Raw genomic sequence first — 27,329 nt, forward strand, 5'->3', positions numbered from 1 at the left:
AAACTGGATAGCCCTATCAACTATTAGTCCCTCCGCAAGTCAAGCAATGTATTTCAAACTGTTCTAAATTTTTCTGAGGGCAGAAGTTCTCAGCAAATTAGGGACAGGGTGTGAAATATACTTCCTCCAGCAAAATTTCTATTCAGTGTTCATTTTTCTCTCTTAAAAATGTATGTCACAGTATGTTCTAGCCATAACTATGTCTGTTTTAACAAAATATTGTTCCTCAAAATGATATAAATAAAATTAACCTAGGAAGATTCTCCAGGATTACTTCAATTCTGAATGTGATCAGAGCCACCTGCTGATACGAGAGACACAGAAGCACTACATGAAAAGGTGAAGGTTGCCTGACGTATCACAATAGGAAGGAGGCGGTGTGGTACAAATAAAGAACACAGGTTACTGATCAGTTCACATTCATGCCTCATTTGTAACAGGTAGATCAGGACATCAACGCTATAAAGAGTGGTTCAGGCCGGGCGCGGTGGCTCAGGCCTGTAGTCCCAGCACTTTGGGAGGCCGAGGCGGGCGGATCACGAGGTCAGGAGATGGAGACCATCCTGGCTAACACGGTGAAACCCCGTCTCCACTAAAAATACAAAAATGAGCCGGGCGTGGTGGCGGCGCCTGTGGTCCCAGCTCCTCGGGAGGCGGAGGCAGGAGAATGGCGGGAACCCGGGGGGCGGAGCTTGCAGGGAGCCAAGATGGCGCCGCTCACTCCAGCCTGGGCCACAGAGCCAGACTCCGTCTCAAAAAACAAAACAAAACAAAAAAGGGTGGTTTAGAAGAATCATATATATGGATATTCAGGATGGGTAGTAACAATTCAGTGTAACATTTTTTCTCCTCCTGCAAAACATGACAAATACTCCAAAATTTACTTCCAAAATTTAGCCAACGAAACTCTATAATTCCATTGATAATAGTTTTTCTTTGCTGAGGGTGATTCTTACATTAATGTCTTATTGCTTGATACATTTTAGCTGGGCCAGGCTGATAGCTTTACACTAGATTTCCAAAGAATTAGAGTTGTTACTATTTATCCTTAGTCAAAAATATATCCATTTCAAAATTTCCTTCACGGAAAGAAACATAACTCAGTGCCACTGCAAATGCTATCTACATTGATTAGTGAGCTAAGGTAATCTGCAATGAAATGGAGTTAATGAATCACTCCATCAATCCATCAAGTCTGTCCATAACAACTTTTCCATCCTTGAATTCTTCATGATGATTAAATTCCAGCTTACTTTGCTTATGAAGGAGGAGGGAATAGAAAAGTATTATGAGATAACTTTTTTTTTTTTTCTAGAGGTCCAGTAATGTGATAGGATATGGTGAGAAGGTCAATGTTTGGAAAACATGAAGTCCATTTTATCCACTTGAACTTCACTAAAACTCTCTCAGGAGATTTCCTAATTTGCCATTGGTCTAAATAAACTTTTAAGATTATTATTCCTTCTGGAAGCACAGCAGTGCCATAAGTCTAAATTTGAAACAAAATCAAAATTGAGACCTGGAAATACTACTTATTTTTTAGAAAATTTCAAAATAACTTTTCAGTGTCCTAAAACTACAGGGCTTATAGTGTGAAAGGGAATTGACAAGGATAAAAGAGGTTTGTCAAACTCAACAGGCAGCCTTAATTCTGAAAGTTTCCAGTTGTACAAAATAGCACCCCTGCAACATCTCTGTGACCTCGCTTTCCAGATCCAGAAAACAGGAGATTAAGCTATCAGAGGTCCTTTTACAAACCCTTATTTTATAGATGAGGAGGAAAAACAGAGTACTAAAGAACTGAAGTTTCTTTCCCAAAACTGAAACTAGAAGGATAGAGTTGTCTTAGCTGCGGGTCCAAGCTCTGTTTTCGGGATGACGTTTTCTTCTCTATCACCTCTTCTTCTTACCCAAATTTTGGAAGTCTAAAATATTATTAGAAAATCCCAAGCACTAGATTTCAGTTGTTTTGGTTTGGCTTTTTATCTGGACCAATATATGGTTAGTTATATCACCTTAAGCAATTACCTAAACTGGTTTTTTGTACTATTTATCCCCAAATGGAGGTCAGTGGAAGAGTAAATTGCTACAGTCTCATTGTTCCGTAGCATGATCACACTCTTTATGGCTGTCACATTAATGATATCTCAACAGACATATCTAAAAGAAAGCATGAGTAGCAATTTAAGTTTATGAGCACAAGTTACATTTTTTAAAAAATACACACATATATACACACATGTGTATATATGTGTGTGTGTATATATATATACATGTATATATAATATTGAAGATAAATTTTGAAACCCCTAATCTGAAAGTTTCTAGAAAACTGTTAGGGGTGATTTTCCTCCTGAGAAATAACAAATTACTCTTCTACTTTATAAATTCATTTCCAACAATTCAGTGAGGAGCCAATGTATTAACCTAGATATTCATCCCCAATAGTATTTCAAATCAATTTGCTACATCTTACATGGTTGAAGGTATTCTTTAAAGTGTGATTTACTGCCCAATTGGAGGTTTTCATGGCTTATGCAAATTTACCTTACAATGACAAAAACAATCCCTATTCCAGGAAGATAGCTTTAAAGTCTGGCTTCTTATTATCATATTTATAATATTTTGATGTGGTTTGAAATTACATTTGACTTTACAAAAGGTGATGCAATGAAACAATCTCAAAACTCATTAAATTGTCTAATAATGTTTAATTTTCTAAAAACCATTGGCATTTATTTAATGAAGACTATGGGTTGATCTCCAGAAAAGGGGATTCTACTTAACTAAACTCTGAATGGAGTGGTATCACTTTGGCGTTCTATTCTATTTCCTTCTCTTTCTATATTCTGAAAATTCTGTGGCAGTAGCATTAATCTTAGGAACTGAAGATGCCAAAGGACCCAGTGTCAATGTCTAGAAAACACCATTCCCACCAGCAGTGACATTTTACACATGTGTGTGCTCAGCTTTGTTAAACGCTTAGTTAATACATTTGCCTGGAACTCTTGATAAACTTTCCTGTAACCCAAAATATTTCATAATAAAGTTAAATTGAGATTCAATGATCCTACTTGAAATTTCAGACAAACTTCTTTTGCTATATAAGTATATAAAGGATTTGTAAAAGACAGATGGAAAATAAGATTACAATCCAATAGTTTCTTAAAGGAATAATGGCTAAATCACGACCCAAAAAATTATAGCTTTCATGAGCCAAATGCATTCGTTGCATCATGTCCAACAGATGCACACAATGACTGATTTTAGGCTTATTTCTAATCAATATTCATCTACTACATCTACTACAGAATTTGGCCTAAGATGCAAATCTCATTGCATTACTCCATTATTTTAAAAATATGATTCATAAACCATGGATTGGTTTATGTGGAATGGAGGTAAGGGATGGCACTGCAGGCACTGGATGTGAAATTTTGTGCAGATATGTGCATGTTCCTTTTTAAGAAACGATAAAGAATATTTTTGGTAGTTAATATAAATCAGATGTCAGTAGGAGGACTAACTTGAAATTTCTCTTGTTCCAATGCTGAAAAGAAGTGTGAATGAATCCAGGCAAATGTCTTACCTTCTCTGCATCGTTGTTTCCCTATCTATAAAACATAGCAGTATCAGCCGAATAACATTGCTGAGAAGATTGAATGTGATTTTTCCATGTGCTGAGTACACAGCAAGCACTCAATAACTGTTCCCTACTAGTGTAAGCATTATTATAATGTATAACTCTTTTATTAGTATAACCTCTATCTCTATACTCAAAGAAGTCTGTAACCCCCTTAAAAACAACAAACCACAATTCTATAAGATATGGCCTTTTTAAAGCAAATATTGATGCCTAATAACTCTGTGTCCCTCTAAACTATTTTACTGAAATATATACCAACACTTTATTTTTCATTAAAAAAATCTTGGAATGACTCCATGATGAATGCATAGGAAGCATCTTTTTTTTTTTTTTTTTTTTTTTTGGTTGCTTTTCCACTATAAGTTTAGAGAGAACTAAGGGATATTAAATAAACTTTATTGAGGGCACAATAACATGACTTAAGTGACATGGCAGGAATGGGAATATTATCCGAATATTATCTGAAACTGACTTTTACCAGTAGTTTCAAGAGATGGTCAGAACAAAATCATTCTCATCCTTTTAAAGCAATATACTTTTCCTAGAAATTTCTAAATGACACCTTTATGAAATTGTGTATCTTTAAATGAAAGGCCCAAGTCAAAAATGAGTATAATGATCCCAAAGATGAAAAGAAAGATTTCCTCTTGGATGGTGGAAATGGCCATAATCGAGTTGATTTACTTTATAGTGTACAATGGCTTTTGGAATTCTTTCCTGAAGTTTGTATCTTGGGAACAAAGGAGGCTTATAAAGGTATCTAAATACAACTCGGGTTAATGGCTTTGTCTTTGTACCATACTCAGAATGAATGGATTTTCACAGTTGACCAAACTGAACAGAAGTGACAGCATCATATTTCTTTAGGGGTATTTGGAGGATATACACCTAAATTGTTAACTGTTTACTCCACCAAAAACACCTTAGATAAGATTTGTGACATAAAATAGCTTGAAAAGGGGGCTATGTTCTATCAGTTGCAAATAGCTCTAAAATTTGGAGTAAGTTCTGATTACAAAATTGCAGAATCCTATAGAAAATTTTGGAGTTTGTATTTTGCTGCATTAAAATAATAAATAAATATAAATTTACATCTTTAATAACAACATTTTCTCCAGTTTTATTTGGGAAATCATAACAATTTTGAGGTGACAACTGCAGTAAGGCTATGTACAGTGGGTTTTACATACATTTAAGAATTTTGCAAATTTGAGTTATTTTAGTAGATAAAGAATATAAGTTACTTTAATGATCAGGATACTTTTCATTTGGGGATCTACTTTCTCTTTACTTGTGTCTATTTATGATATCTATTGATGCCTTTTTAGTGAGTGATTTAATAAAACTTTAAATTTCCTTTCAGGAGATGTCTTCTGTTTCAGAACAAAATGACCAGCAGATAACATCACTGCTGCAACACAAATACTGAGTGTAGTTTTCAGTTAAAAGATTCTGTGTGCACAGAGAAAAAAAGAGCTTATTTTTCTGCTGAATGGAGAAAAGCAGCAAATGTGAGTGCCATAAACATTTTTAAACGATCTTTTTCTGCTTGAATTATGTTTCACTAAAATATATGAGTCTCAATTCCGTGAGTCTCTCAAAAAACAACTGCAGCTTCTAGAAAAGTTACAGAATAATGTTGTTTTCCACTCAGCCCATTTGCTTTGAAGCCTTATCAGAGGAGGGATCAAATGAAAGTGATCATCCCCGGGTGTCCCCAGGTTATTACCATGCGGACATGGAATTAACCTCCATCCAGCCACTCTCAAAACGCAGTGCTTTCTTGTCACAAAGCACAAGAGTGGAACACAGAATTATTCTGGATTATGCTAAAAGGAAAGAAAAATGCTGACAGGCAGAGGTATAAAAATGTAAAGTGATAAGGTTTGTGAAACACAAGAATAACAATAGCTTCAAACAGGGTGCTATTTTTAAAATGTAGGAAGTTGCCTTTACCATCAAATATTCAATATATCAAACTCTGATAAGTTGGATTTTATAAACAACCAGCAACTGAAAATCTGGGAGAAAATGAAAAGTACACAAATTTTAAAAGAGTCTAATGATGTTTGCCTAATCCTTTCCCTCTTTCAAATGAGGCAATAATAACTGAATTTTAGTTTTTCAGGGATGCGCTCACAGCTGTTGAATTTTTTTTTAAAAAAGAACATTATTACTGGTTTTGTTATGAATTTCCATTTTAAATAGCAGAAAAATATATTTGAGTTTTATGTAAACCAGTGAACTAGAAGTTTGAATTGTCTAGTAATTTCTGACTCAATAGTTAACACCTCCCAAGGCATGTGTGCTTCAGATGTCTCCTCTTCTCTTCAATGAAGATAATTCACTCATTCCATAGAGAACTCATTGCCACTCACGGTGTTCAGGTCTTATCTCTATGACAACGACAGCCAAATATGAGCTTAGTATCTCCAGCCAAGGAAAGCTCTAGGCTTTGTTCGGGTGCCCACCTGAATACTCAGTCATCAACTCAAGGTCCCTCTATCTCAGAATGAAACCCTCACCTCTCTCCTTGTCCCATATTTCATCATCTCTCCTTCCTGACATCAACTCCATCTTTCTTCAGGTCCCCAATGCTCAGAATCCCAGTTGTGGGGTTTAACTCTTCCATTTCTATCATAACCACTTAGGCATACATTTCTGTGGATTCTTCCTTCTTTCTCCAGGTTTGTGTCTGGAACTGACTGCCTCTCAGTTCCACTGTCACCATCTGTCTCTCTCGACATAATTTCACACTATCATTAGTATGTTCTTTCCCTTTCCTCATCACTCCATTCCTAGAAAAAACGCATACGGATTTTGGAACAGTTAGTGATTGCTTTTCTTTAAACAAACACAAAGTAGGTTGGCCAGGTAAATCTCAAACTTTTATGGGGTTTTCTACATTTTCATACTCCCTTGGCCAGAAGATCTACTTATTCATCAAATTGACTTATAAACTGGACTTCCCTAAGTTCATCGTATGCATCCAGAATTATTCAAGTTGCCTCATGAGTCTTACGATGAAGTATAAAACTCTGAACCTCCATGCTGGGGTTCAGCATTTATTTGGACAGAATTTACTCAGGCTGCCATGAGGTCTTTGTGATGCTGATTTACGGTCAAAGGTGCCAGAACATCACTTACTATACTAGAACTTGGCTGTGTTTCTCATTTTTTGAGTTCACTGAAAATTTGAAAAAATACACTGAGTGCAGGGGGAAAAATGAGATGCAGAGTTCTCTATTTCACCAAGGTAGCTTGTGCCTGACATATTTATCTAAACCGCCCATATTGAAATCAGGTCCATGGGTCAACTGTTCAGCTATGAATCCCACAATGATGATGGAGGCATTGATATCATCTGGCTGATTTTTTTTCCATTTGGTGTGAGTACATTTAAATACTGTATAAAATTTTTAAAGAATTTCCTATTAAATAGGGCCCTTAATTTAATCTCTGGACATTCCTTGTGAGATTAGCCAAAACAAAAAATGTTTTAAGTGTAGCAGCATGAATACACATTCACTTGTCACAAGGACATTTGTACGCACTAGAGTGTACATACAATACACTATGTGTGTGTATATACATATACAATGTTACTATGCAGCATTTGGATCAAATGCACCAAAGCACTGAAAGAAAGTGAATATATGTGTGTATATATGTTAATTAATATATCTGCTGATATATTTCACAGGAGAAATAATCAACAGGCTAAAGTCCATCGACAATCAGAAAATGGGGAAGTTGTACCTCTGTTATCACTAGTTTACAACCAACTAATTTCTTTAATTATCCTCACAGGGGCTAAAAAAGGTATTAAATACCCAATGATCAGTCGCAGAAACACAGGCAGGAGGAAGAGCACAATCTATGACTTTGCCAGGCTCAGTCAGCACCACCTTGATGTACTGATGTTTCCTCATGGAGACAACAACCACCAATTCGACAACTGACGGTTAGACTGAAAACTGAAGTGTCAGGACGTGAACAAGCAGTGACCTCTGAATACGACACTATGTTTAGGTGGCATTTAATCACCATCACAATAGCAGTAACAAATTTTAGTAATTTTTCTTCACTACAAGAAGTAATTCTGCTTTATACTTTACACTTGCAGGCTAATCTGTGAGCGTTTTCCCCTCTCCTTTTTAAATTTTGTTGGAATATAGCTTAAAACTGTCTCTTATTGTGACCCAATTACATCACTTTGTATATAATTAGAAACATCAGCGATGCATTGTTTTTAAATGTAGGGCCTATGCAGCTGGTGTGCACAGAATCTGGCTGCATCAGACCTCAGTTTCAGTCCTGGTTCCCGGGGGGCAGGTCACTTCTACTTCCGAAGTGAAGATACGAGGAATTTGAAAGCATCAGATTCTTTAGCCAATATTACGAGTGATTACAAAAACCACCCAAGCACTGGAGTCTGGGGAGGATGCAGGAGAATTCCAGGTCAGCCTGAATAAGAAACAGCCATCTGTGTCTGTATCCACATCTCCATTTATAGCTATATAGTATTCCCACATTAAGCACACGGCCTGAAGAGCTCATTGCTCATACAATTTTCTGCAATAAGCTAAGAATGTTACAATACTTAACACACTTTTGCACAAGCCACTGCCTCCCTTCAAGATAACCAAAATAGAAATTCTTCGTGCTCACACACTGGCAGGCAGCCCACATTTGCCTGTATCACGATTATTTCTGAATGACTTGGCACAACCTTTCATGATATGCTTCTTGCATCACAGGATTTGATGTTCCATTTTTGCCCAACTCATCACGTTCGTCTCCAGAAGAGAAGCTGTATTTGCCTGATTGTTATTAACACACAGGGGCATTTCTTCAGGGCTGTCCTTAGAGTGCACACTCTCAAGCTGCCTTAGAGGTGAGGTCACCTTTGGATCTCCACTAGCTCAGTTCCTTTGGATGGCATCCAAGACAGAACTGCCTTCTGCTGAATTTCACTGCTGTGGCCAATGAAGTAATAACGAGACTCTTGTGGCAATGCCCCTTGGATTGTAAACAAATTCTCAATATAAGTACAAACATTTACAATGATGTGTTTATTTTCATTTTATTTCATTTAACTTCTTTTCTTTAACAATCAGAGCCAAACACTGTATATCAAAATATATGATAGTGTCAGTAACCTGTAGTTTTCCATAATCTAACAAACTAGACCGTAGATATCAAACACACAACACACATGCACATGAGTATAAACACACACAATCAAGAGAACAAGATTTTTCTCATTTTTCCCCTCAAAATACCACTCAACATTAATGTCAAATATTTGAGCCATTAAACAAAACACGCAACGCCGGTGAATACCTTATAAAAACCATAACGTAAAATACACATAATTATATAACCCGATTAATATCCACTCTTTAGTGGAACGATGCTTCAGCACTAATGTAAGCCTCCAAATAACTATATATTTATGAAGAGAAATACATGAGCAAATGTTTTCAAGCTTTCTGCATTCACACCAGAGACAGTTGTATGCATTAGGAAAAGGACACAGGTCTACCCTTATAGTCAACTGTAGCTAGCTCCGCTCAAGAGCGTTCCAGTTCTTGGCAGAATAACAAATTCTCAAGCAGAGAGGGGATGGGGTGAGATTTTTTTTCTCCTGTAAGTAACTTAATGAATGAAGTACTAATTAACATTATGGCATTGATAAATGGAGAGAGAGATTAGGGATGTACTCGATATTCAGACCTTCGCAGATGGACTGTCAAAGCCACATTAATTCCTATCTCATTGGAGCATCTGCTTCTCCCATAATCCACTGGCCCTTGGTACGAACAACACAAACTGTTGTGACTCAATTCGATTTATATCAATCTAATTTCTTTTAATCCAATTTGTATTCCAATCTCCTACCTTCTAATCACTGAAATCTTCAGCCTCCATCTGGTAAATTTTCTCTCAAAATTAACCAAGCAGATGCCTCTGCGATTGTCTTCCACAGTCAAGCTAATCAGACCTCGCAGTGGCCTAGAGAACCCACTGAATAGGTACGTGACTTACGGTGTTGTCCTTCTAGTTACAAACACAGTGAGGTAGGAAGACCATGGCATCTACCATTAATTGGTTCATTTGCATAACACTGCTTGGGAAAAAACACAGGACACAAAAGCCAAGCGAAGAAAAACACAGGAAGAAAGCAAAATGTGCCCGTTTGTCAAGTGAGGTTTCCAGTTCGATCTGTCTTTTGTTTAAGTTAACAAACACGGAGCCAGAGTATTATTTAACAGTCTGGTGGAATACGCTACCCTCTGGACTCTATGGAATTAAAAGAGTTTGTCTAATCACCACAAAGTCATATGGAGACCCAGCTTTGGTTCATCAATATGTTCTTAAAATCAGCTTCTGAATTTCAGAACTATGTGCTGATGTATTCACTCGAGCCTATGTGATATAAACAACACAGCCCCTGGCTAGCACTGACATCCGCTTTCATGGGAGTTCCACTGAGATCCATAATTAAGGTCACAGGTTCTACATTCCCCTATAAGCAAACTAGACAGCACTACCTGTGGAATAAACATCACTCTGAGGACACAGTAATTAGCAAAAATAAATTAATAAAGAAGGGACTAAGAGCATATAAAGGCAAACACTATGGTAAACTTCTTTCACGTGAGACTTATGAGGCTGCTTTCATTAACTTATGGCCATACTTCTTACATAGTAGATCTTGATTATACTTAAAAATTTTGTGGTTTTTTTTTTTTTTTACAAATTCGAAGTCATCATCAAGTAGAAATATTCACTTATTCAGTGCAGCCACATGATGAATTGGCCTCAGGAAGACCTTTGTTGTTAGGGAAACCTTCGAAGGCCAGCCAAGAAAATCATTAAATCTAGAACATAGTCTATCTTGGAATGAAGGATACCTGTAAAGTCAGTCTCATTAACATTATGAAACAAAAACATCAAAGTTCCTTCATAAAGCATAACAAAGTATTAATAGTTGAATTAAATAATTAAATATAGAGGCTGAGTGCGGCGGCTCACGCCTGTAATCCCAGCACTTTGGGAGGCCAAGGTGGGTGGATCACCTGAGGTCAGGAGTTCAAGACCAGCCTGGCCAACAAGGTGAAACTTCATCTCCACTAAAAATACAAAAACTAGCCGGGCATGATGGGTGTGCACCTGTGATCCCTGCTACTCAGGAGGCTGAGGCGGGAGAAGTCCTGGATCTCAGGAGGCAGAGGTTGCAGTGAGCCAAGATCCTGCCACTGTACTCCAGCCTGGGTGACAGAGAGAGACTCTGTCTCACAATCAATCAATCAATCAATCAATAAAGTAATTAAATGTAGAATCTGTTTCTACAATTCTGACAAGAGTAAGATATAAAAGACAAGCGGCCGGGTCACTGAGTGTTCAAAATAACCAGAGAAACCTGGCTGCAGAAATCAAAGGGTTGTGGGAAACTGGTAGCACTGGTGAGTTGTGGGGTGGTGGGAGGCACTGATCCATTTCTATTTCAGCCCTAAGACAGCCAGTGACACACACCACTCAAAGAATAAAACCAAATACTCCACTCCATTTCATATTTGCTACCAGAACACTTTGTCTCTCTGAGACTCAGTTGTTTCATCTGTAAAGTGGATTGAAAATTCTATCTGCTGCTACATACTATGTTAAGGATGAAATGAGATCAGACATGTAAACTGCACTTTTTTAATGTCAAAGCACCAAATCAATGTAAGACAGTATGGCAGGGCCATTGAAGAACATGAACTCTGGACTGTAATTTGAGAACCAGACTCAGGGGTTGTGTAATGTGGGCAAACTGCTAACTCCCAAACCTTGGTGTAAAATGGTGATGATAATATCTCCTACCCCCTGTTATGAGAAGAAAATGAATTCATATATGTAGTATACTTGAGGGTTTGGGACAAAATATCCCAGGAAAACATGTGTCAGCTAAAACATATAAGCTAGGAGCATTTTGTTTACGTTGTAAGTTTTCAAATATGTTTTTAATCTGGATGTTTATAAACTGCTCAGTAGCTAAAAAGCAGTGTGTATTTTCTCAATGATATTTTTCTTTTCAATAACAAAGGCAAATCAAGTTGTAATAATATAATTATTTAAGGTGTTGCATTGAGGTATATCCATATGAGTGGAAATACAATTGTAGTCAATAAACTAGTTTTGATTGGCTCTCATATGAAAACAGTGACCTCACTGATATCAAGAATGTCATTAATTACTGAAGCAAAGCTACTGTATACTAGACACCAGACAGTGCGCTGGGGGTGGACTTGAGTGCCAAGGAGGCTCACAAAATTGGCTTAAATTTGTAAAAGTATTGGTTAAAAGCCCACTTCCATAATCCTGGCCTCAAGGAGAAAGCAGAGACAGAAGCTGGCAGAGATTCTAGAATATCCAGGAATGATTCTCTAGGCAGCAGAGCCACCAGTACACTCAGAGACCCCTATCTACTCCACATCTGTCATAGCAAAGAGCAGACCTTGATGGATAAGAACATACATGTGTGTATATATGAATAGTCGCGTGGACTAGATGCTCCTCTGAAAAACAAACCCTTGAAAATCTAGACAAGACCACAAGACTGGAAAGTCCGGCTGATGAGGGACCAAGGCCCTGGCTTCCATTTTGCCACGGTCCCAGCTGATTGTTTCTCCTCTAACCTTTTATGCCTCAGTACCAAGACCCACCCCAGCAATCGCCCACTTTAACTGAAGCTAGCATTGATAAGGCTTGCTGGTCACTTGTATATAATAACTCAAGAAGTAGTTGATCCATTGTTGTCCTAGAATTCTGATTATTTATAAAGATCTTGTTTCTTCTGCAATATTTAACTTAGTGCTTCTGATGTCCAGCATAGTACCCTGGTATATGTATATGTTTAATTCACTTTCAATTATACTATAATAATATCCAAAAACAACAAAAATTATCAATACGGCTATAATTTACTGAATTTTTAGACAACAGTGCTTTACCAAGATTATTTTATTTCATTCTCACCACAAGCTTTGTGTCATGATCTCTGTTTACAGATGAGGAATTCGAGAATTTAAAAGCTTGTATAGATGCACGGGAAACTGTCATTATCCACAGTACTCAAGGCTTTCAAAACATAATCGAAAGTTTTTGTGCTCTGTTTTTCAAAAGGCAAGAATATATACTTCACATGTGCTCTATGTCATCATTGTGGTTTTTTGCCCAAGTTTCAGCCCAGGAGACAGCACATTTGTCAGTAAGGAGTGCCAGTCTGTTGAAGTGAACTGTTTCAGTATCAGCTTTGACGGTTCCCTTTATCTAATGCCTTCCTTACAAACTTTAGCTCCTGCAGCTTTAACTAGTCTGTACCAAATCTGCACTAATCAGTATCAGTTTGCTGATATCCATAAGGCAAAACTGAAAGCCCATAATTTTGACTTATTTTAAAAAAATGACACATGCAAAACTCAAAATTATCTGTAAGGCCAAGCTTGTAGCTTTAATTAGGGCAAATCATTAAAGTTTATATAGATGTATCCGTTTGTTTTGACTTATTTATAATGCAAAGTGCTACATTATTTCTATTAGAAATTATACCTAATCTTTATTTGAACAGCTTTATTTAAGTTTTAAGGCAATCATCTGAAAAGATTCCATATAATTTGATTTTGAAATAATTTATAGGTGGTTGGTAAGACAGCTTAAAATGAGAGGAAAATTTATTTATTATGAAAATAACTAACAAAAAATGTATTTTTCTCTCATTTTACTTATTTTATTTTCATTTTAGAATATCACTTAAGAAAGAAAAAAGAAAAAAAACATAAACTGCTGTTAGATGCTTTAGTACCATGTTTGCTAAAACATCTTCCTTCCCCAAAGAAGTTTTAAATATTTGAATTAGGTGCTATAATTTAAGAGCCAGTCTAATTAAATCCCTAAAATGTTAAAGAGTCTTCATAGAACAAAGCATAAACCATAAGATAGCACACTAATAATGGACAATAACCATCAGTACAGGAGAAAATACAGAATTTATATATAAGTTAAAAATAAATTACGGAAAGACAATAAGTCTTTCTAAACAAAACTATAACACAATAAAATGTGCCCAAGCTTTTCAATGTTTTAAACTATTAATATCTCCTTTGTGTTTTTCCTTTTTTTCCCCAATATTTCCTTACCTCAGCAAAGAAGAGTAACTTTAAGTCCCACGAGGATGTCATAAGAAATAGTAATATGTAAGCCGGGTGTGGTGGCTCACGCCTGTAATCCCAGCACTTTGGGAGGCCGAGGCAGGTGGATCGTTTGAGGTCAGGAGTTTGAAACTACCCTGGCCAACATGGTGAAACCCCATCTCTACTAAAATACAAAAATTAGCCGGGCATGGTGGTGGGCACCTGTAATCCCAGTTACTCAGGAGGCTGAGGCAGGGGAATCATTTGAGCCCGGGAGTCGGAGCTTGCAGTGAGCAGAGATCGCGCCACTGCACTCCAGCCTAGGTGACAAGAGAAAGACTCCACCTCAGGGGGAAAAAAAAAAAGGAAAAAGAAAGAAAGAAATAGTAGTATGCATTTGAACCATTCCTTCTATTAAAAAAAAAAAGAGCATATTTTGTTGTATATATCAACACTAAAATGCAAAAAAGTTATTTTTTCTGTTAATTATTCTCATCAGGAGTTTACTGAGTAGAGGAAACATACAAAAAAGCCCAACCCTGCCATAGTGATTACCTAGGAGCACCTCTCCCCTACTCAACTTCAAGTCTTTGATATATCTGAGAACAGGGATCTCAAATAGTCTCAACAGATAGTGTCTAGCCTGAGAGAGGGAACACATGACTCTCAAATTAAAATCTTACTGATGTCCCCAGTTGCTTTAATGACTGAAATTCATCCGTATTTTCATCTGAATTATCCCTATTTCTGTACAGCACTCCACACAATATATTTTTAGATACAGGTACAACAATAAAAAATATTCTTACATGAACTTAGTTGGAAAGATATGAGTCCCAAAAACCCTGGTCGGTTGTTCTATAACGCTAATATAGAATGTCAACATATAAACTACAATGCTGATCTATAGAGAGATGCACTTTATGTATATGTGTGCATACGTTTTAATAACGAGACACAAAGTGACTTCACCTTTTTGATTTATTGCTCATTTTCTACAAGCTGGGTTTTAATGTATACAACTTTCCAGCTATAGAATTTTAAGTAATATGACAAACGTAACAAAAGCATTTAGTTGAAAACTGTTAAAATATGAAGTTTGCATCTTTAAGTCTTTCTTTTCAAGACTATGCAAACAAAAACAAGGCAACATCCAACATGTAGCACTTTAAATACTCAAAGTTTTAGAAGAAAAGGTTGCCTCACTGTCACCTCATTCTGCCCTTAGGGACTTTTATGTTGTGCTAAAATAACGTTATTTCTTCAAAGGATTGCATGCATTCATTCATTCGTCACTCATTTATTTATACTGAATATTCCAGTGAGTAATATACATCACAGGAAGAGGAAATCAAACAATAAAGGTGATGCTTTCTCTAAGGAGGGTTATTGTAAAAATGGGAGAGAAAAGAGAAAGTCATGAATTCACCCAGGACATAACTTTTTTTAAAATTGAACTAGCTGTATTGGTTCTTCTTCCATTCTTTTTTTTTTTTTTTTTTTTTTTTGAGACGGAGTCTCGCTCTGTGGCCCAGGCTGGAGTGCAGTGGCCGGATCTCAGCTCCCTGCAAGCTCCGCCCCCCGGGTTCCCGCCATTCTCCTGCCTCCGCCTCCCGAGGAGCTGGGACCACAGGCGCCGCCACCTCGCCCGGCTAGTTTTTTGTATTTTTTAGTAGAGACGGGGTTTCACCCTGTTAGCCAGGATGGTCTCGATCTCCTGACTTCGTGATCCGCCCGTCTCGGCCCTTCTTCCATTCTAAAGGAAACATCTGTCAGCAAACTAGCTGAACTAATAGATTCCCTAATGTGTTAGAAAAGACTGTGTCTTGATTCATTCAAAATATAAGAGATAAATACAAAGACCCTCTCAGGAATGTAACTAATTGCATTAGTGTGCATGGAAACATGACACATCAAAAATCATCTGTTCCTAACTACTTCTTTTATGTCCTGGAGTTATAGCACAGGCAGAAGGCGATGTATTTTAAAAACAGAACCTTAGAGAGAAGGAAGATGAGGGGCTGTAAGTTAACACTTCCGGAGACACTTTAAAGGTAGACCTGTGGATGTGGAAACATAAAGTGCCATTACCTCACCCGTTAACATTTGTGAAAACCATCAGGACACACTCGTATGTATGCTAAATCTAAATTCAAATTTTCATTTCTAATTCATAAATAGTCACAGTGTTAGTGATAAAAAATAAAGTATCAACATCATCTGATTACTGAAAATGTCTTCATTTGTACATGCAAGATGTTCCCTGATGATGTAAAAAAATGACTTTCACATTTCGATTAAACAATTTTAACCAAAACGTTTATCAAAATAGCTCATTTTAAATAAGTTAAAATATCTGATCTAGTTAACAAACTTCACTTATCCCTTTCTTTGTGTATGTTTTCAGGTCATAATCACCAACTAGGCATAAAGCTTCACGACTCTGCATAATTTAAGGGTAGAGAATTGCACCGTGCCCACAGGACAATTCTATCTGGTCACCTTCCGTGTGAGGGTCAAGCTGTGCAGTCCCCAGAAAGTAACATTAAATAAGACAACTTCATAATGCACTAGGGAGGAAATCACTTACTATTCACGTTGACAGAAAAGAAGCGAAGATGAATTACAGCAAGTCTGTCCGCGCAAGGAGGACTCAGGAAGGCCCTAGGTTCCAGTTCCAGGAAAGCAGATTGCTTTAAAGTGGTTTGCAGCAACCCTCTGATGAAACGCTTAGGCTTACTGCAAATTAGCACTGGGTGACAAATGAGAGACCTTCCTTACTTTAACTTCAAATTAATCATATTGTCCCATTGATCTTTGTTTTCTGGAACGTGGTTCTCACAACCTTTTCCCCTCTTTTGTACGGAAAAGCAACCTTCAATGAATTTTAAACAATCATGGAGACTATTTCCTCTCTTATTTACTTCGCCCTACAGGTGATTTCAGAAACAGTATGCTTTCTTCTCTTAGCAAATAAAAATGTGTTCTGCTCACTCTGCTCATTTCTTAGGACAAAGTAAACATTAGAAAAATAACCGATGTTTACCTGGTGTTCCGAACACTGAGTGAAATGCATTCAACCTGCTAAAGACTATTTTTAACGGGAGTGATTAAAAATAATTACAACCCCTCTCCTTGAGCAGTGTATTAGCCCTCTCTGCATTAAACACTTGTCTGCTGTAATTTATTAGCCCTCTCCGGATTAAACACTTCTCTGCTGTAACTTTTAAAGGGCAATTTTTTCCATATCTATTAAGCCTTTCCCTCAATACCTAACTATAAAACCATTCAAAAGCTACAATGTTATAAACATCATAAAGGCCTAGCGGATTTATTTTCTGCTCATGTTTGTAAAAATAATTTCCTTTCCGACTTCTGCCATTCATTGCACTGAACGAAATGATGATGGCCTAATCGTTCTTCTGAAATACAAAATGAACTTTATTTTGGTATGTTTATAGTCAGTAAATGTAAATGCAATCCGGAACTTAAAAACAGATTAATATAAGACATAACCACAAAGCACACAAACCAAGGATGGTGAAGTTTACACTCTATACTACATATTAAACAGAAAATATATTCATTCACAAATATATATGTTGGGCACTTACTATGTGCTCAGCACTGCGTATATACTTGCAAACAAAACAGAGACTGAAGGAGGTTACTATCCGGTTGGGTATATGTTTTGAAATTATGATAAATGCAATCAAGCGATATATAACAGGAATAACTTAATTTGATTATTTGGTGAAAGCTTTCTTTAAGCATAGTCCTGAAAGATAAATGGAGTTAGCTATGGTAAGAAGTAGAAAAGGATATTCCTGGCAGAGTGTCCAGCATAAGTAGTCTTTAAATGCAAAAGGCCTTGGTCTGTTCTAGATCAGATGTCCCCAGTCTTTTGGCACCTGAAACTGGTTTTTCAGGTGACACTTTTTCCATGGACTAGTGTGGGGGGCGGGGGATGGTTTGGGGATGATCCAAGAGCATTACATTTATCGTGTATTTTATTTGTATTATTATTGCATTGTACTATACAATGAAAGAAGCATACGACTCACCATAATGCAGAATCAGTGACAGCCTTGAGCTTGTTTTCCTGTAAGTTGACAGTCCCATCTGGGGGTGATGGGAGATGGTGACAGATCATCAGACATCAGGTTCTCAGAGGCAGCACGCAGCCTAGAGCCCTCGCACGTGCGGTTCACAGCAGGGTTCTCAGAGGCAGCACGCAACCCTCGCACGTGCAGTTCACAACAGGGTTCTCGCTCCTATGAGAACCTAATGCCACTGTGGATCTGACACGAGACGGAGCTCAGGTGGTAATGCGAACGATGGCGAGAGGCTCTCAATACAGAGGAAGTTTCGCTCTCCCCCACTGCTCACATCCTGCTGTGTGGCCCAGTTCCTAACAAGTCACAAGCGGTACTGGTCCAGGGCCCAGGGGTTGGGGACGCCTGTTCTAGAGACTAATGTCAGTGTAGCTAGAGTATAGAATAAGAGAAACAGTATTGGAATAGTTGAAAAGTAAGTACAGTCAAAACTATGCAGAAATGTATAAGGCTATGTTAATTATTGCAATCACACCATAAGTGCAATAGAAACAATTAGGATGTTTTGAACACATCAGAAGGCTAACAGGATCTGGTTCATTTTCAAAAACCACCCTTGGCTATTCTAAGGAAATTCAGGAGAAACTCCCGACATCAACTAGGAGACTCTTGCAGTAACTCAGACAGAAGATGACTTACTTGTGAGGAATGAGAGTGGTGAATAGATTTGTTATTGATTTGGAAGGTAGACTCCACAGGACAGAGCTCAGCATCATGGAAGTAAGGAAACTTGATTATGTTCAATCCCTTTGCCATAGGAAGCTGATGGTTTCCTAATCACGTTTTAAATGGCCTAGAAAGACCCTGAAACATCAAAGACAGCAGTGGCTGGCAGAAGAGAGCATCTACACACACCACCGACCCCAGCCTTCCCCTCAAATGGATTCTGTGAAATACGCTCCATGACCCTCAGGCAAGCTGCCTAATAGCCATGCTTCCCAAAACACCATCACTCATCTCAAAAAAGCACAGGAGAAACAATGGAAGGCAAAATCCACTTCATTTTTCATTTATGAGTTTTGCAAATGGGAAGAAGGTGTTTTTCTTATTTTCTAGTCATAGAGCGTAGGCTGTGAAGTCTTAGCTAACTTTACAAGTACTCATTATCCAACAATCATAAAGGACATGTATCATAAAACTACCAGTTTCATTTTAATTTAATGCTATTTTAGACTTTACTGACATATTTTTACTGAATGAGCAGGTGTTTCTAAAATGTAAGTTTTCCTGGCCTGGAAACATGTTCATTTATTGGATTTTATGGAAGAAGAATAGCCCTACTTTAGGAGAAGGTATATTCCTTCTTAGAAAGAGGATGCTCTATGTAAAATATTTCCTCAGAAGGATGTAGATAAAATTGCTAATAGTAGCTGTTCTTCAAGTAAAGAGACTGGGAGAAAGGGTCAGTGGGGACTTCCTTTTCACAGCATAACCTTCTGCAGCTTCTGAAAGACTTAGTCTGCTGGTACTAGTATAAATATATGAGTAAACAAAAATGAATAAAGAAGCCACTTATGACTTTTCCCCAGTCTGTAAGACACCACTCGTTACATCCTGGTGCATATCGAATCCATCACCAAGTCTTCCAAACCTGGCCTGTTTCTTATTGGCACGGAGCACCTCTCACTCCTTCTCACGAAGACCCACAAAGCTTGCCCTTGTTTCTACTCTGTCCCCATCACAGTCCATCCTCTACGCAATAGTCTGGGACACCTCTTTGAAATGTAAATCAAGTTGTGCTACTTCTCAGTTTAAAACCTGTCAAGAAATTATCTTTAAATTTAGAACAAAATCCAGACTGCTAACTGGGATCTACAATACCCTATCTATCCCATTCCATGCCTCCTTTACCTTCACTGGCTATCACTCCTGCCCGCTTTGCTGACAACTCTCTTGGCATAACACTTACAGTGGGTTGAACAGTGAGTCCCCCTGCAAAATCCATGTCCATCCATAACCCCATCATATGACCTTATTCTTCCGGCTATAATTAAGGAAGGATGGAGATGAGACCATACTGAATTTTCATGGGTTCTAAGTCCAATGAAAATGTCATTAGATAGAAAAAGACACACACACACACACACACACACACACACACAGTGGAGAAGTCCATGTGAAGACAGAGATGGAGTTATACTGCCACAAACCAATGAACACCTAAGCCACCAGAAGCTGGAAGAGAAAAGGAAAACACATCAGTTTCCTAGGGTTGTTGTAGGAACGTGGCTTAAACAACAAAATTTTATTGTTTCACACTTCTGGAGGATACAAGTCCAAATCCAAGATGTTGACAGAGTTGTCTCCTTCTATTGACCAGGAGAGAGAATCTCTTCCATCCACTCCTCCCAGCTTCTGGGGGTTTGCTGGCAATCTGTGGCATTCCTTGGCTTAGAAATCCATTATTCCAATCTCTGCATCATCTTCATATAGATTCTCTTTGTGTCTCTGTATCCCAATTCTCCCTTTTTATAAGGACACCAGTCATATTGAATTTGGGCCCACGATAATGACCTTTTAAAAATTTTACTCTCTCTGTAAAGACCCTATTTCCAAACAAGGTCACATTCTGAGGTACCAGCGGTTATGATTATAACCAACGTTTTTGGAGGGACACAATTCAACCCATGTCAGGGCTCTTCCTCAGCCTTCAGAGAAAGCGTGGCCCTGCCAACACCTTGATTTCTTGCTTGCATGTTGTCTCTCCTCCTCAAGGACTCCAGCAAGACAGTGCAAGAAGAGCAGGCGCTTGGTCTGTGCTGCTCACCACTCTAATCCCAGTGCCTTAAAGAATGTTTCACACAAAGGAGGTGCTGAATACATATTTACTGAATTAATTAAAGCATAAGAACGTCATTCAGTCTAACCACCACCAGATGTGTCAACAAAATGTTCAAGTAGTCTATGCACGAATGATTGGAGTACTAGAAGTCACTGACTTACAAGAAAAAAGATATTCTGTCAAAGTATAATGTTATTAGTATATTTATTTTCTTCATTGAATCAATATATATTTCAGTAAAATTTCCACCTATTGATCTTAACTCCAATTTTGCCCCTTTGTGTTAAATGTGACTAATCATTCTCCCACATGGTGATGAGTATTTGAAGAATATCATGATTTCAGTCAACTTCTTTGCCAACAAAGCATCTTCATTCTTTCAACTATTTTTCGTATTTTTATTTGTCTTAAACACATTCAGACCTCTTCCTTCTCCTAAGTGAACTCTCCCACTTAATTCCAGTGGTCACGCTCTCTCTCTCTTAAAATTTAGCATTTTTGCACATGGCCTAAGAGCACACATTAAGCACATGTAGTGCCCTTATAGTTTAAATTAGAGATCAGCACACTCTTTCTTCAAGAGCAAGACAGTAAATATTTTAGGCTTTGTGAGCCACATAGCATCTGTCATAGCTACTCAGTTCTGCCTTGGTAGCAAGAAGGTAGCCATAGACTGTGCTTAAACAATTGAGCGTGGCCATGTTCAAATATTAGTGAAGAGGAAAATTCAACTGAATAAAAATTTTATGAGACACAAAATAGCATGCTACTCCTGATTTATACTAACTACTTAAATATGTAAAAAAAAAAAACCAATTATAGTTTACGGGTCACCAAAACCAAGCAGCAGGCTGAATTTGGTCCAGAGGCTATAGTGTGCCCACCTTTATTTTAGATAATATGTTCTATTTGATGAAGCCTAGAAACACACTTGCCTGTGGAAGTGGGCTGGGCATTGTACTGTGAAATTATGTTGAATTTAATGTTCACAAAAGCATTACTTTATTCACATATTCTACTTCCAATCCTGCCTTCCTTCATGCTGTTTTGATGCCATTCATTCTTTCTCACAAATGAATAATGTGTTTGAATTATATTTTTAAGATATAGTTATATTGTACTTTGGGGTGAATATTGAACTTGCCTGTTAAGTGCCTGTTTGGTAAGAGGTTTTAGAAGCCAGCAATGGAAAAACAGATTGTGCTTTACTCCATGCAGTGTTCATCTAAACAAAGATTATATTCTTAACAGGGTGGTTAGTTCATTCTCCTTTAAAAGAGTCGAAATACAATGGCTTCTATCACTTCCCCTGAGAACATGGCACAACAGAAGGAAACTTCTAGGCCAAAGTTGTCTTAGTTTTATTTCCTTTCAAACACATAAGAAATTAAAGCTTTCTTTCATCACAAAAATATATTTTCTTATGTCAATTAAGGCTTACACCCTTGATATAAATATTAGTCCAAAAGCTTGTGCCCTCTCAGTGGTGACAGAGAAGTAGCACTCCAAAATAAAGGGCGGCCTCTTCCCTTTAGTCGCAACTTTATCAAAACAATGACAGAAGACTAATGGCGTATTTTTGGAAAATTTTACAAATATACACTTCTAAGTATTTTGAGAACTAAAAATGTACCAAGAACAAATAAAGTAATAACACAAAGAGAAACACAAATAAAGCAAAGATTTAGACACGATTTAGAATTGATGTTTATGTCTTAAACAGGTATACTCTAGAAAAAACTAGTCATTATGACTTTAAAGTACTCATCAATAAAATAAAAAAGAAAAAAGTTCTGAAACATCCTTGGCATCCTCTTTAAAATTGGGATAACCTGTAGCTTTGAAAGAAAACAGGACATATAGGGCACATTCCTCTGATGACTCTTTTATTTAACATCAGACATGGTTTTCTCATCTATTTTCTGAAGGTCTGCATCTACTGTTTCTAAGGTCCACTGAGGCCGAAGACAATATATCAGTAGAAAGCATATGACTTTCATTAAAGAATTTATGAAAAGAAAAAACAAACAAGTCAGCACTGAGTCTGTATCAAGCATGATGTTAGGTATTTTCACGTTACCTTGGTTAATGTTATTCTCACAAAAATCCTGTGATATTTTCCCCAATCTTTTCAGTCTGTTATGCATACCCAATTCAAGCGCAGCTTATTTTAGAGACACATATATGACACATATATCAGTTCTTTCTAATTTGGTAGACAGGGATAAAATGCTTCCTTTTCTATACTCACGGTTGTCTGCTGACTTAACTTTTGTTCAATAAAGATGTTAATAAAAATATCAGGGGCAAGTAGTAAAAAGTAAAAACAAAGTTTGGAAATAAGCAAAACTGAGTGTTGAGTTTTCAGCTGATGGAAGACTAGTGCTCACTCAGTATAAATTACCTTAACATTCTACTCACTATAAATTAGTACATGTTTGGAGGGACTGTGGCTTCAGTTAGGATGGTTTGCAAAGGGAAGCTTTGATAAATCCAATACTACAACTTATGCAGTCACTGAAAATCAAGTACAGATGGTTTTTGAAATCTTTGGGAAAAGTGCTACGGCCTAGCAACAAAGGCAAGCTGTTTTGTGTTATTGTTTTGCAGTGTGTGTGTGTGTGTGTGTGTGCACGCACGCACGCCTGTGTGTGTGGCTGGGATGGAAGGGTGAAAGGGAGAGGATCTTTTTCTTAAAATATTTAAGCTAAAAGCAAATGAAGAGTTAAACATTTGCAAACTAAACATGGGTGTTAATTCTTTAAAGTAATGCAAGGATACCAAAGATTTGTATGTTTTTTTTCTTTGGAGAAAACAGAGGGATAATTAAGTAATTGTACTATGTCTTACTCTAATCTCCCAATACATAACACTAAACAATCATTTCCTACAAATTCTTTAGATTGCCTGATTGTACTATCAAAACCTGTTTAAAAACAAAAATAAAAACAATCACTCCCTCTAAGAAATACAGATTAGCTATATAATTAAAGAACTATCCTTTTTAACTTTAACATATATACATTAACTTATTTCCCCAGTGTTAGTCCTTTGATTGTATGCACATTGTTGTACGATTTCTGGGAAATATCATATACAAATACCTTTTTCACATAGAGATTGCTGGCTAACAAACTTTTTCTAATTGATAACACATTTTTAAAGAAATTATATGATTAGACTATAATATAGGGAAGCATAGAACAAAGAGTTGACTCTCAAGACAGTTTTTTTCCAACTGCAGTCAATGTTGTCAGAGTTATTATTACCAATGTCTTTTGGCATCTAATATAATTATGCATTTAAACTTTAAAGGTTTTGACATAAATGAATAATTCAGTTAACTAGAATGTAAAGGCAATCTTGATTTTTCTTAATATAATTGAATGAAGGTACTTACAAAACTACTACTAAGACAAGGAAGTGGCCTCTTCAAAATTATTCCATCTGTTTATCTTGCCATTTCCCATAATCACACCCATCTTAATAAACATACTAGATTGTTTCTGTGCTGTTATCAATCACCAAATTGATTATGATGAGACATAATTCACTGTTGTCACAAGTGAACAGACATGTTCTGAGCCATTTTCATACACTTTTTTTAAAAAAACCATGACCTAGAAAAGCATTTTCCTTTGTAATAAGAAATAGCTTCAGCTTCGATGCCAGCAAAGTCCTAGGAGAATTCCAATTATGCCAATTTTGCAAAAACAGATGTATCGTGATTTTGCGATATGGACTATTGTGCACTAGGGACAAAGACCAAACCATTCATCTCAATTTACTTAGGACTGGGGCTTAATTTGAACTCTGACCTCAGAGTGGTAAGGTCATTTGTATATCCCATAATAGCATGAGGCACTATTTTCAAAGACAAACATATATTTGACTTCATATTTCAATAATTTTCTAATTACTAATGCAAACAATAACATTATTTTACTATTTTAATTGCTCCTTAAAATTAACCAGTTTTAAGAAATGTTTATATTTGGGCCATTACTAAGGTAACAAAATATTTAATCAATAGCATGGATGATGGCCATTGATTGAAACTTCTCATTTAAGGTACTCTCAATCTTGATCACCAATAGTCAAATTACATCTGACTAAAGATTGCTAGAAACCTTGTTACTTGCTGACTTTAATGGAATTTTGAAAATAGGTCACAAGAATGACAGGCAATTGGGTTTAGATGAAAATACAAAGAGAAAGAGATTTTTCACAATTAAAGTTGAACAAAGTTTTTGTTGGTCATTCATTACTTGTTAAGAAAAAGACAAAATTTATTTCCATAAAACTGGATTCCAACTTTTATTGACCAACCTATATTTATTAAAAATCTAACTGACTCTGTTATTTAAAACATCTCTTCAATATGTGATTTATTGCTCTACTCTTTCCCAGGGAGCTTCTGAGAATTAATGAAACAATTGCCAAGTGCTCGAGGCTCCTTGGGGAAAGACTGTGATATTACTAAACATTATTGTGATTATTAGTATTTTATATGCAGTTCTTGCTAATGTATTTTTTCTAGATGATTTACTTAGTGCCCTTGATTAAGCGAGATCCAGTTTACATTAGAATCATTGAATAAAAATATGTTGTGAGCATCCCTCTTTTCCAAATTTGGAAAGTCACGCAATTCTGATCAGTTTCCAGCAACCCATTTTTGCTTTCAGCTGAGCATTAAGGCTATCAAGACCTCCATATTCCTTGGTGGCCATCAACCTCATGAAAAAATGAGACCTGAGAATATCAGAGTATCATTACTGCAAATATCTTATCACAGAAAATAATTCATTCTTCCTTTTCCCTTAGAAGAAAATCAAAATATTTGAGTAAGGGAGCACAAATCATTATTAAATAGATTGGCTTCTGCTTCAATGATCTATCTGTCCCAAACTTTTTAGCTCTTCAAAACTACTACACTTTTTATTCTGAAATGAAATATGTTATTATAGGCTGGGTATGTTAGCTCACACTTGTAATCCCAGCACTTTGGGAGGCCGAGGGGGTAGATCATTTGAGGTCAGGAGTTCAAGACCAGCCTGGCCAACATGGAAAAATCCTGTCTGTACTAAAAATACAAAAATTAGCTGGGTGTGGTGGTGCATGCCTGTAATCCCAGCTACTTGGGAGGCTGAGGCTGGAGAATCGCTTGAACCTGGGAGGTGGAGGTTGCAGTGAGCCAAGATTGTGCCCCTGTACTCCAGCCTGGGTGGCAGAGTGAGACTCTGTCTCAAAAAAAAGACATATCCAAGTATTAATTTTGTTTAAATATTGGTAATATAAAATTGCAATTTGTATAAAAATATATTTCACCACTCATTTTTTTCCTTTGCTTGAATTTTGTCTTAAAAACTTTTATAAACTAACATTTTTTTTTTTTTTTTTTTTTTTTTTTGAGGCGGAGTCTCGCTCTGCCGCCCAGGCTGGAGTGCAGTGGCCGGAACTCAGCTCACTGCAAGCTCCGCCTCCCGGGTTCACGCCATTCTCCTGCCTCAGCCTCCCGAGTAGCTGGGACTACAGGCGCCCGCCATCTCGCCCGGCTAGTTTTTTGTATTTTTTACTAGAGACGGGGTTTCACCGTGTTAGCCAGGATGGTCTCGATCTGCTGACCTCGTGATCCACCCGTCTCGGCCTCCCTATACCTTACTTTGCTTTCTTTGAAAGGAATAAACAATATAATACATTTTTAAGTTAATTTTAAAAATAAAATCAAATGTTTATAACAAAAAGGATAATTAAGTGAAAACGACAAACACAAGTATTTACCTTTTATGACATTACAGCTTAACAATACCAACACAAGCATATAATTTTTCTACAGGCTTTAAAGATAACATGAAGAAAACAGATTTGCCCTTCATCTAGGTATGTGAACTAACAAGTACAATACAACACAAAGTGTTTATTATGAATGTTCTTATATGAGAAACAGCTTTTAAGCTTACAAGGATAGATAGGCAATTGCCCAAACTTTTAATACATAAATTGTGTATGTTCAGGAGATAGAGTAATTTTTAATTTGCACACTCTATTGACGAATTCAGCAAAACCAGTGGAAATCAGTAGTTTTGGCTGAGTCCAGAATAGGCAGGGAGAAAGCAAAGCTAAATTAAATGGGCCATCTTGATTGAATTCAACGAATATTTATTAAACACTGCTTTGTGTACATGTGGCTTTACTACAGACTACAAACAGTATCAAGTTAAGAGCCAACAGCTCTTCACATGAAGTAGCCTAACATAAGTGTGAGTCATAAAGCACACATGTAAATTACTACAATTCAAGTATGTTATAATATAGGAGAAAGGAAGAAAGAGTCACATGATTATGGGAACTGAAGAGGTCAGGAGATCTGTCAAACTTCCATCAGCTTCCCTGTCTTGCATCACATACTTGAAACTGTTGTATTTTTCTGGTGAAACTCCTAATTATCTCTCTAAACACACCCTGTTTTCATACACTTTGCTCCAGTCTTACTGATTTCCAGTTCCTCTGCAACCTTCTCCTATTTTATTCCTTACTATCTTCACATTATCAAATCTAGATGCACATCAAGAATTACATGAGAGAGCGTTTAGAAAACAGACATG

General features: G+C 37.0%; 1 protein-coding gene across 6 annotated transcripts in view; it reads right to left on the reverse strand.

Moving 5' to 3' along the window:
* Positions 1-27,329, reverse strand: part of ROBO2 (roundabout guidance receptor 2) — a 619,239-nt gene that overhangs the window by 567,005 nt on the left and 24,905 nt on the right. The window lies entirely within an intron of this gene.

This window comes from Trachypithecus francoisi, unplaced genomic scaffold, assembly GCF_009764315.1.
Source record: "Trachypithecus francoisi isolate TF-2019V2 unplaced genomic scaffold, Tfra_2.0 Lachesis_group0, whole genome shotgun sequence".
Classification (NCBI taxonomy): domain Eukaryota; kingdom Metazoa; phylum Chordata; class Mammalia; order Primates; family Cercopithecidae; genus Trachypithecus; species Trachypithecus francoisi.